We start from the raw sequence: 12,547 nt of genomic DNA, 5'->3' as shown, positions 1-12,547 counted from the left end.
CATTCTAAAAATTAAGTGTTCTTTCATAAAGATATTACTTACTGTGACAATAAGGTCAGGATGATCCAGTGTCACAGAAGAAAGGGTGAGAATGAATGGTGTGTGTGTGGATAAACAGTTCACCTTCTAGCAATTGTGGCTTGAGGAATAATATGAAGAGATTTTTCATAATTCTTTTGATGTCAAAATAAAGATAGGGGAAATTAAATTATATTTGAAAGAAATTGCAGCTCAGGTTTTTTCAATTCTTTTAGCCATCATAGTGGCTTGTTAAGGAGATCAAAGTTAATCTGCATTTTATAGATCAGGGTTTGTTCAGACTTGAAACATAAGCAGAATTTGGCTCAGACATGCTAATTCTCTTTTGATACCGATTTTACACTGTCCATTCTGCACTGATTTCAGAGCGGCTGCAGAGTAGGAGATGGACTGAAATTAATTCAGCAGATGAACTGAATGAAGTTATGTTGCTACTACCCATTAACTATCTCCTTGCCTGAACAAGTAATATTTCTTCCTGGCTCAATTACAAATAATCTTGTGGGGTTTTGTCTTTTAAGCAGTGAGGAGGTTGAGTTCCTGATCGGCAGAGCCTGCCAGGAGTTTGCAGGAGCTGCTGCAGTGGGAGCAGACCTTGCTGGAGCCCCCCATGGCTCCTGCCTCTCTCTCTCTGTGGGTTTGTGTCTCTGTGCTGAGCTGCTGCCACTGGGGTCCCTGCTGCCCTGCCCCTCCGGACAGTGAAGAGCAGAAGTATTTGTGCAGCAAACCTGCCGGGTTCTCTCCTGCCTGGCTGTGTGAGGGCTGTGAGCACTGCCCTGAGCAACAACAGCCACGGAACCTTTGGGCTGTCACTGCAAACCTCTGCCAACGTCTCTTGGTTTTCCTCGTCTCTTTTTTTTAAATGAACATGTCATTTTACAATCTGTGAGATGCTTCTTGTGTTTCACACATTTTCATTTCCTAAATTAGGTTTACTTAGCAGTTTTGCAGCCAGTTGATGATTTTCATGCCCTACTGTACCATAAAAGCCAAGTTGTGAATGAATTTGTTTGGGGCTCTGTCATTTTAGAGGAGGAGGAACTGAATTACGTCTCAACATAAGTTGTCTCAGTTTGGGGGGTTTTTTTATGTTTCTCTTTTAAGCCTCCCCTTATGAAAGGGATGATCAAATAGCTTGTGTATGAGTGAGAGATGGCAGGAGGAAAACCCAAATATGGGAAACCAATACTGCTGATTTACATCTCGACCTTCAAAGCCATTTTTAGCAGTTGCTTTACCTAATTAAAATGCATAACAACTTGGACGTGTGCCCTGTCTCACAGTGTGCTGCACCATTACGTTTTTCCTGGAGATCCACACTGATGCACAGCTCACTTCTGCCAGGCTCCCCAAATTCAGTGGGCTGGGATGAGCTGTGCACAAGCAGAGCCTCCCTGTGCCAGGGTCCTGCTCAAGCCCTGCTGGCACACGGGCAGCAGTGTTGGGAGGCAGGGTCAGCCCCAGCTGAGGAAATGAGAATTACCTGGGGCCAGATTCAGTACCTCTGACTGCTGACATGAAATGAAGAGTTGCAGAATGGGAAGAGGGACTCTGAGGGGCAGAGTTAAGATAATTTTAGAAATAATCTAAACAAGTTACTGTTTAAGCAGCTCCTTGACATCCAAGGGCATCATAGACTTGTTAAAATCTGAGAGAAATTTATGACTCATTTATAAATTATGGTATTATTGCAGGAACACATTTTGCATACAAATTCTCCCCAGATGCTTTTAACAGCAGCCAGTAACTTAGTCAATAAAGTGATGTTTTCTGCATATTGGATTTTTTTAACAAAACTGTAATGTCTATTGAAACACAGAAGAATCACTTTATGTTGCTTTTGTTGATCACTTTCTGATGCTGGCAGTTTGATTTTCCCTTTGTTTTCCTCTAGTGGTATGTTAATGAGATCCTTTTATTCCATGATGGAGTAATGGAGTGCAAGTCCTTTATTTTAGCAACAAGACTATGCTGTTTTATTCTATCCTTTGCCCATCACTTTAAGTGTGAATATGTATCCTCCTGAATACCAGTCCAAACAATTTTCATGAGAACGCTTAAAAAATCAAGCTCAATTAGTTCATAGTATTCAGAGTTGTTCCAAAGGGGTGGCTGTTGGTAGTGCTGGCCCTGACAGATGAGTGAGGGCTCAGGTTTGGTGCTGGTGCAGCTGGGGCTGGGCTGGGCTCAGTGCAGAGGCTGGCACGGGGCTGTGGAGCAGAGCTCAGCTCCCTGCTGAGTGCATGTTCCACTCACACACAGCCCATCACCGTGAACCATGGCATTCAAGATATGATTTTCAAGGCACCCTAATTGGATTAGAGGGATTGTATTAAAGATATGTTGGCTATGAAATGTTTAGAGGATTAATGCCTGATGATTTTTTTTTCCTTCTTAAACCATCTTTATTAATCCCTCTTGATCAGAAGCAGTTTTTGGAAGCATTCTGGCCAGGAAGGAGAGCTCAGCCCTACCTCACGGATCTCCAGGAGGAGAGACATAGGCTGTTATATGCACTGCACAGACCAAAATTCTCCATTTTACTTAGATCCACAGTACTCATTGTTACTGGTGCTTGTTTTTTTCTGAAAATGTGAATATTTATGCCCTTGACATTTTCCATATTAATGAATAATTTTGGGGTGTAAGGGTGGCCTGTGCAAGAATTTACATCAGTCTATTTCTCCTGTGTTTTAACCTGTCTGTATATGCTAAAATCTAGCTCAAGTAGTGCAGTGTCATTTATTATTCAAATGTTATTGTAACTGAGCATACCATACAATTTCATTTTTGAAATCTTCTGAAGGAACCAGTGTTAATTGCTTACAGTAGAATCTATTTGCTGGTGGAAATGTCACAATGTAATTATGTTGTGTTCCTCTGTCTGACAAGCAATATACTCAGAGAAGATTGGTCCTTTTTTTTCTTCTCTGTTAAGTAAAATTAGTGACATTCCACAGTGATCCTTTACGTAGTACACATGGTAGCAAGGACTACACAGGTCCTTTCTGGAAGCACAAAGCTGATCATGGGCAAATGAGAAATACTTTGGTTCATTTGACAATAGTTATGTGTCAAAAAATTAATTATGCTGAAAAATGTGTACTCAGAGTGCATAAACTGCATTTGTTTCTGGGGGAAGTTTTTTAGGTCTGCTCTTTTACTTTAAATGCTTCAATTGCCACTGTTTCCTGGCTAATCTACCCGTCTATACAAACTCGAGGCATATATGTATTTATTGTACCTACACATACCTACAGATGTGAATCTGATATCTGGCACATCTTTTATTGCCACAGTGTGAGATTCTTAGCAGCCCTGCAGCCTTTGAAATCTGTAAAGTTTAACTCAGAGGGATGCAGGGGAAGCAGATCCTGACAGCTTTGGAATGAATTTGCACCAGAACTGTGATATTTATCTTTTCTCTCTCTTTTGACTATATTGTGAAATTTCTATTAATTTCACTCACAGTGCAAGTGCCAGCTAAACCATGAGGCTAAACTTTCCCATTTTGTACCACACTGACAGGGAACAGGTATGAGGGTTGATTTTTGCTTTTTGCTTTTGCTAGTGCAGCTTTTATTCTCAGTACCTAAACCTGACTTTCTCAAACTAGCTATGTAAAATACATGTGAAAGTATTTACTTTTTTGGTCTGTTTCCAACACTATGTTCATTATTATCTTGAACAGAGAATAAAGGCAGATTCTGTCCTTCCAGTTCTACATTCAAAAAATAGGAGACAGATGTAATGGAATCTCAAAGGGAGTATTAACTTTGAGTTAACAGACCAGATACTCATATGGTACAAATTAACTTGGTCCTGGCCTTACAGCAGCTGATTGTAATGATTAACTGTTAATTTCTTAAGATTATTTGGGAGAAGAGATGCTTTATGTAGGACTTGAAAGATGACAGCACAGTAAAACAGAAAGGGAAAACATTGATCAGGCAGGTAACAAACATGCTTTTATCTACCTATTCATTTCTTGGTAGTCTCAGCAGTACATAATATCTCCTGGGAGGTTATGTGAAGTAGAGATGTGTGTAATTGCTTGTGTTTTCACTCCTTATTGATTATTCTTGCTGTGAGCATGAGAGGAAGAGATGGTGTAAAGGTTACAGTGTGCCAGTCTCCAAACACACTGGAACAGACACTCCAATCAGTAAAGGCTGTTTCAAATGCTAATTTGAAGTATAAACCTTGATACACTTCTGTTGCTATTTTGCTTAGTATTTGTTGTGTTGATATTGTTACTTTGTTTGATGTCTGCCTTGGTTGCTCCATAGTAACTGATTGGCTTTCAAGTTTCTGTTCCTTGAAGGCTTCAACTTCCTGATGGTTTCAGTCAGAGGAGAAAGTCTGAACTGAAATAAGTGCATTTTCTACGTTTTCTTCTTGTCCTGCACAAGAAATGTAAAGGCTTTTCAGGAGGGAAGAGAGTGAGGCTTTTCAGAGCAGAGCTGACTCCAAAGCCCATAGTTGGTTTTGGTGTGAATGGTGGCGAGGCTGTCACTGGTGTCCCAGTTGGGATGTAATCCATCCACAGCCAGAGGGCTGGCAGCCCCTGCAGTGTAATTCAGGCCACCTAAATCAGTAGTGGATTGTTCAGAAAATGCAAATTGTGAATGAGGTTTTATAAATATTTCAGTCTGGGTTTGTGTCATCTGTTTTCTTGGGAGTGGTGGGATGATTTCTCTTTTATGACAAATTCCTGTTCTCATCAGTTTGGGGCTGTTGATAGGAGCATCCTTAGCAACAGCCAGTGCTGGATAAGATAACTAAACACATGCTTCATTTCAATCCTTCACTTCTTGCCTTCTGTAACCTCTCCCCCCTAAGGAGCACGAGAGCTGAATGAAGTGTCTCTTCCTGCAGTGAGCTTTCTGTGAGAGGAGGGTGGCTCCACACAGTGAGAAAACTCTCACAGATTATGTGTTAGCCATAAAAGACAGGACTGCTGTTTTTCCTTTTATCTTGCCTGTATTGTCATGGAACTGGTGCACTCAGGAGCTGCTCCTGGTTGCAGTGATGAGCTGGTTGGGTTCCACAGGTTTTGACTCTGAGCTGGGAATGGGCTGTGGGTTTGTCCTGAGAGCCAAGCTGGAAAATCTCTTATCTGAGTTTCTTCTTAAGGCTGTGTGACAGAGGCACCTGTAAATAATGGTCTTCCTCTTTTTTTGTGGTTTCCAAGGGTGGTACGTCTCAAATGTTAAGTCACAGAGTCAAAGAATGGTTTGGGCTGGAAGGAACCTTAAAGATCATCCTGCCATGTGCAGGGATGCCTTCCACTAGACCAGTGGAATTATTAATTTCTTCATAGAATCTAATCCAAATTTCTCCTCTTTCAGTTTGTGCTCATTGCTCCTTGTCCTGTCACTACAGTTCCTGACAAAGGGTCCCTCCCCTTGTAGCCTCCCTCCAGGCACTGGAAGGTTCTGTGATGTCTCTACAGGACCTTCTCCAGGCTGAGCAGCCCCAGCTCCCTCAGCCTGTCTCCACAGGGAGGGTGTTCCAGTTCTCTGGGCAGCTTCATGGCCTCCTGGACTTGCTCCAACAGCTCCATGTCCTTGTCTTGGGAGCACCAGAACCGGTTGCAGCATTCCTGGTGGGGTGTCACAAGAGCAGAGCAGAAGGGCAGAATCCCCCCCTTGACCTGCTGGCCACGCTGCTTTGGGTGCAGCCCAGGGTTTTGGACTGTGGAGTCAAACTAAGGTTAAGGTGCAAGAGGGATCAGTGGCCTTTGCAAGGAATATTTGTGTCTCTTTTTGGGTTACATCTCTGAAGTCCAGTAATGTCACTGAATATAGTAAACATAGCCTGATGCTCATTTAAAAGGCATTTTGTATTCACCCTAATACACTAATCATGATGTGCTAATTGGCTGTTAATTGATATGATAAATACTATTATTACGAGATTCATTCTAATTCATCATTAATTAATTTACTGTTGCTTTTGAGTGTTATTTATTCATTGCAGTCAGTAGGAATAGGGAGAAAATGCTTGACTAACACTCCAGCAAAACTACAAATAATTGAGATTTGTTTCCCAGGAATGCTACCATTTTCATAATTAGAATAGTCAGCTTGTTAGAGAGATGATTGACCTGCCTAGATAAGTATTGTAGTAAATTAAGTTTAGTGTGTATTGCAAGTGCAGTATAGTGGAATCTGATAATTAGTCGGTCATTTACAAATCATAAAAATGGTTTCAGTAATGACTTGATACTGACTGCAAGATAGAACAAATTTTTTGTTTGAAGTATGGTAGGCTGCTTCAAACCAAATGCTGTCTGCTTTTGCTAGAAATTTAGTGAATGTGAGTGTGCTGCTGCACACACACAGGTACATGGGCCCTGGAGGTTGATTTTGAACAGTTCTGTGTTATCCCAACTGCTTTTGCAGGTTTTGTGATACAAAAAAAATACTGTCCTTGTTTTCAAGGTTTTTATATTTCTTCATTTACAATGAATTCTGCAAATCATGTGAAAAAGACATATTCACCACATTTTCTGGTGTGTGGTGTCTTTCTGTATTTTTATAATGGATGATGTCTGCCCCAATGGGTTCTTGGGTGAGTCTTGGAAGTGCTGCATGCAGCACAAATGTTACATAGCTGCAACAGGAGGATGACAAAGCTGGGATGGAAATGTTTTCTTTTAAATTCCAAAACAGAGATATAATTTTGGGGTTTTTTTTCTCTTGGGATAAAATAGAAAAAAAAAAATCTTATGATCCAGCTGTAAATATGAAACACTTATTTCTGTCCTCTGTCTTTCTACCTTTATTCTTTCATGCCCATTACTTTTCTGTTCATGAACAGCAGAGCTGAACCTACATGTGTAATTTCAGTGAGTTTCCCTTTTTATATCTGCAGGGATGCAGAGCTGCTTATCAGCTCACAAACTCACTGTAGAGAAACTTCCAGTGATCTCATGAAGGGAATTTCCATCTGTAAGGCAGTGATTCTTCTTCTCTGACTGCCCTAAGTTTGTGCTGTCACCCTCTGAAATGATTAAAGAAGACTCAAAATGCCCACATCAGCAGCTCCTTTGTTCCAAGCCAGGGCTTCTTCTCAGCATGGAAAGAACATTACTGAAATCTGTCTCTTAAAAGTTAAATGCAGTAGCCACTGAGTGCTTCTAAATTATGTCTCACTGCTTTCCTCCTGCCTTGCATTGATTTTTTGCTTATGGGTTACTTGATCATATGAAGTTACAGAGGATCATAAATTACAGTTCCTATAATTTTTGATGGAGTCTGAGACTGAAAAGTTGTAGAACAGGGTTGTTGAGATAAAACATTGCTGCAAAAAAATGGAATATGCGCTCTTCAATAGCAGCATGATTTCTGGAATTTTTTCCAAAGTGCTCAATGCTAGCTCAGAGATAAAAAGTACAGGTAACAGCAGTTTTAAGGAAATCTACAGAACATAGCTAGCAATACTTTATTCTTTAAATCATAATCTCCCTCTCTGATCCCCATGCCTGGGGACAGTTGTGCAGAAGATCATCTCAGCGGATTTCACCTCTCCTACTTTGCTAAGCAAGTTACAACCCACTAGGAAAAGCCACATCTATGATCAGCCATGATAATTCTCTTCTTCAGGAGCTTAGTTTGCTTTGCTAGAGCCCCTCACTGACCTGGGCAGTGCATGTGCTGGGCTCAATGGGCACACGAGGTGCTGATTCCACTTTATGGTCAATATCTTATTTACCAGAGGGGTCTTCTGCACAGTGAACAGTCCAGAGATCAGTGGGCATTTTACATATACATAATTGTAATAATTAAAAATAATTATTTATATATGCAATCAGTGCTCACCTGAAATCCTTTTTTTTCACTGAAGATCTCCACAAGGACCACCATGGAAACAAGTGAATAATTTCTTAGACTGGAAATTAAAATAGGCATCCCAAAGTTGGGACTAATGTTGCTAAAGAAAGTTTTCTAGATTCTGGCATAGGAGAAATTGTCTTTTCATCTGAGTATGATTGACACACATTGTGCTTCAGAATTTACCTCTCCTGTGCATGGTGTCCTCAGCTAAGGGTACTGCAGCAAGACAAACCATCCCTCTGGAGCCTGATGGCAAGAGATGCAAGAGTTCTGGCTCAGCCCAGGGCAGTGTTGCTGTTATCAAACCCTCAGACAAAAATCTTCTCATCAGGACCTGATGACTCACTGGTAATTGCTCAGTGACATTTTTTGTGTTTTTTGTATAACCCTCCAACTACTTTTATTACTAGTTGTGGTATAAAATTTTTGTGTCCTAAATGAAAACATTGTGTTTGTTTATTTATTTTTGGTCTTGCCACCATTTAAGCAAGGCAAACCTGTTTCTGCTCTAATCAAAATGGAAAACATTTTCAGATGAAAGCCAAGCCTGGAAATTTTCAACCTGCTGTGTTGTGGAGTTGTGAGCAATTGAAAAGGAGTTTATAGTGGAAGTCTGAGTTCACAACTAGCACTCAGCTGGCTGTTGCACAAATGGTCCCACTGGAGGGAATGGGGCTGCTCCTTGGAGTTTAAGTAGGGGCTACAGGGCTCTGCCTCTTTGGAGTGATTATGGCTCATAGTCCTGCTATAATGACAGGGCTTCTGATTGCAGTTATGGGTGTAATAGCAGTGAACACTCTGCTGAACTACACAGCAATAACTCCACTAATGTCCATCCATTGATTCATGGATCAAGGCACAGTGCACACACACAGCTGGGCTCAGATGAAGTCAGCAGCATCCAGGTATCTCTGTGCAGAAGAAATCTGTTGGACAGCCAGGACAATACCAGACTGAGAACAGAAGGTGATGGATTGATTTATAAAACATCAGATGGTTCACAAAATAGATTGAAAGATTGCTTTGTGCTGCTGGGGAAGTGTGATCCCATTAATTAACAGTAGAGGTAAGAGATCAGCAGGCTGGCTCTGAGTTATATTGGGGGATGATTGAACGTAATGTGGCATCACAACAAATGTGGAAATGATTGCATTATCTTCATTATTCTAGAATTTAGTAATACTGCAACAGTTGAAGATTAAGCTCTTAATTATGAGTATTGATTTCTCTGGGCATAGAAAATGCAAGTTAAAATTGCACTAGAGCTGAAATTCTCCTGTTATCTTCAAAAACAGGTACAGGTTTTCCTGTTAACACATTGAGCAGGAAGCGAAGGGGGAGCTTTTACTTTTCTCAGTGAGTTTTTCGAAAGACATTTGTGAGAGAGCAAAGTGCTGTGGTTTGTTTTCAGTGGAGGGTAGCACAGTAAATGCTCTTTGATACAAGGGCTGGAAGATGTTTGTTTGTGAGCTGGGTGTGCACTTCCCCTGCTGCTGAGGTTCCAGTTTCTCTGGAGCAAGGCAATGTGGGGAGTTGCTCTTCTATCCTGTTCTTCTATCCACAATGCTTCTATTGTGTAATGAAACAGCAACTTTAGGGGAGCTTAAGACAAGTCCTGCTTCAAGGCCAGGGCTGTTTTCAGCTGTGCCTGATGGCCCGAAAGAGGATGTTCCAGTCACTCTCTCCACTGACCCACATGTGCAAAGCAATTTTGAGGGTAGAACTGGGCTCCCAAGATGGAACTGTAACAATCTTCATGGGTTTTGTTTCACTTTGTAAAGTAAATTTTTGCTTTACTTTCACAATTTTACTTTGTATTAACATTGTGAGGGTTTTATTAAGGTTTGTAAAGTACTGATTTGTGTAAATTATCCCAGAAAAAGGGAATTCCCTAAGCATGTAGGAAACTTCATTCAACAGGCAATACCCACACTCAGAGAAGCCTCCTAGGTGAGATGGAGAGCAGCCCCAGTCCTGCTGAGACTGCCACAAGTGACCTGTGCAAGAGGACATGGGAATTCTCTTGTGTGGGCTTGACTCGTTTTTCTTGGAGGGGCAGACAATGGAATGTTGAGAGGTGACAAGTGTAGTGAAGGCTGGGAATAGGGAGTGCTGCAGAGGAAAGAAGCTGCCCATGAATCAATCCTCTGCACCTGCTGGATGAGAGGAAGGTGATCTTGGCAGCTGCTTTTTGCAGGACTGAAGTGACTGAGGGTGGAGCTGGAATCAGCATCTGGATTGAGCTTCAGTGCATGGGCAGAATGCAGTTAGTGATGTACTGGAGTAGCTGTCAAATCCAAGCTCCTTCTTAAAATGCTTTTCGATTTTTATCACTAGTGAATGGTAGGATGTTGAGTGAAATCGTCTGATGCATTTTCTGTGTATGCTGTCCCAACAGCCTGAAGAGGATGTGCTCCTACCTGAGGCAGCTCGTTAATATGCAGGCACTGGCATGATGTGCTAGGCTTTGGTCTGCACGAGCTTTATAGAAATGAAGTGGCTGGAGCTGTTCAGGTCTTGACATTGCTCATACACAGCTGAAGTCCTACTGCAGTTTTCACTAAGCAGATCCTCAACTGAATGTTTCCTGCCAATTTCATCTTCTTTGCAAACCAGGCTGGTTCTTTCTCAGTGAAGCAGTCTGCAAAACAGAGGGTGCTAAGCAGCCATGAGCTAAAACCAGGGAAGTTACAGCATAGAGCAAAGTAGCAGATAGTCTGACAGATGGAGAAAGTGTAACATTCTTCCTTTGTGAAACTGCAGGAAGCCAAGAATAGGATTATATTTAAAAAGCCATAATAGTATGCAGGTGGTAAATGCAAGTATAAAACCCTAAACCTAAAAGAGAAGGAAGGAACAAGCACATGAAGAAAAAAAGGTTAGAGAAGGAAAACAGCAGAGAGCAAAATATGTCACTGCAGGAATTTATTAGAGAAAACTGATGCAGTGGGGTGGCATTTCAGGTGAAAATTTGAGAGCATTTTGTTCTCAGTAATTACTAGATAAATGATAGTGTAGGTATTGAAAGCAAGTTAGATTAAAATAAAAGACCCACAATATGACTATTTTAAATTCCCCTCACCTTCTGCATATCACTGCAGAAAGCCAGTGATTTCAGCAAACAAGTATCCAAAAATGTAATGAAAACCACTAAAAATATTTGAGTCCATTGAAGGGACATCATCAGCTTGAAATGAAAGCAGTTTTAAAGAAAAATGGCTTGTTTTTGCAATTGCAATTGCCCTTCATTCCCCTGTCAGTTCTCTTTGCAAGCACATTTTCTTTCTCTCCCAGTCCCTTTTTGTCCCTGTCACTCTGCAGAAACCCTAAGCACGTGCATGGGGAAGCTCGTCAGCTGCACAGGAGAAACAGTAGAACTGGGCATAAGCTAATGGCCATAATAAACAAACTGAAAACTATAGAAGAAATTAAATTTAAGCTTTCATTCTAATATTTTAATATTCATCTGAGTCTTCCTGAACTAGTGGTGGATGGTTTTTTTTAAAGAAATATCATTTAAGTTGTTTGTGTCCTGTGTAAAGTTGGAGTGACTTATGGGGCTAGAAATTTCCTAATGTCTGGTCTGAATACAACAGGGGGCAATAAAATTGCATTAATTTCTGAGCAGCACTGCTGCAAAGAGATGTGCCTTGAGGAAAGGTGTGCTCCATGGGGCAGGGAGCCTCTGGGACTTTGTAGGCTCTTTGGTGTTGTGGATCCGTGTGTGTTCCAGGACAGGGACACAGCTGCCCTTTAGCCCTTTACACAGTCCAGCTAAGAGCCACATCCTGGGCACAAGGGACACCTCTGACATTGCAGCTGTCCTGGGGCTCCAGGGTGGGAAAAACAGATTCTAACTTAGAGGAGTGTGCTAGGGAAGCAGTGCTGAGGAGAAACTTGGAGGGAGAGCTGTGGGAGATGACCATTCCCTTTTGGGAATGGGATGTGCTGCCCCCATTGCAGCAGGAGCTCTCTCGTTGATGTCTAGAAGGAGTTTCAGTTACTCAAGGGCATTTCAGTGCAATTAAGGGGATTGTTTTGATCAAATTGTTTGATCACCTAAACAGTGTTCTGCAAACATGCAGTTGGTCTGTTTTTTCCAAGTTTATATTACTGCCTTAAATAAGGAGGAGATGCCCAAAAGGGATTAGGCAAAGGTCTTTTTTCTGTGTCCAGCTTTTATTTTGTAATTATTACATTTGGAAAGCTTTTGGTATTGTTTACTTTTATCAGCATATGTTTCCAGTTTCAAAAACCTGGGGAAAAATATCTTTCCCTCTCTCTTACTCTCACTTCACACTTGGCAAATGTCTTATTTCATGCTCCTTATATCAAATCAAACAGACATGAGCATGTTTTTTTAATAACTGTAGGAGATGTTTTGGAAAGTGCAGTGGGCTTTGTAGCTGCACTCAGACTGCCTGATAACTGAGCCCAGGAGCAGCCTCCAATTTGTCCTACAACCTAGAGCAAGTGTCTCCACTGTCTGCAGAAGGAGTCTTGGGGTGCTGGGGATGTGGAGGTGGGAGGAGAAAGGGGCATCACAAAAGGCAGTAAGTGCAGAACCTGCTAACAGCTCAGATCTTAGGAATTTGAAAATTGTACCTCTGGCAGGGAGGACACACATCACGAAGCTTTTAAGACAACACTATTCCTTTCATTTGAAA

At 41.4% G+C, this 12,547-nt stretch overlaps 1 protein-coding gene across 2 annotated transcripts in view; it reads left to right on the top strand.

The window, feature by feature from the left end:
• The window catches only part of XYLT1 (xylosyltransferase 1), a 177,892-nt gene that overhangs the window by 98,987 nt on the left and 66,358 nt on the right, over positions 1-12,547 (top strand). The window lies entirely within an intron of this gene.

Source organism: Sturnus vulgaris, chromosome 16 (assembly GCF_052056855.1).
Source record: "Sturnus vulgaris isolate bStuVul1 chromosome 16, bStuVul1.hap1, whole genome shotgun sequence".
Taxonomy (NCBI): Eukaryota; Metazoa; Chordata; class Aves; order Passeriformes; family Sturnidae; genus Sturnus; species Sturnus vulgaris.
The sequence above is the reverse complement of the archived record's forward strand: the minus strand, read 5'-3'. Positions and strand labels throughout refer to the sequence as shown.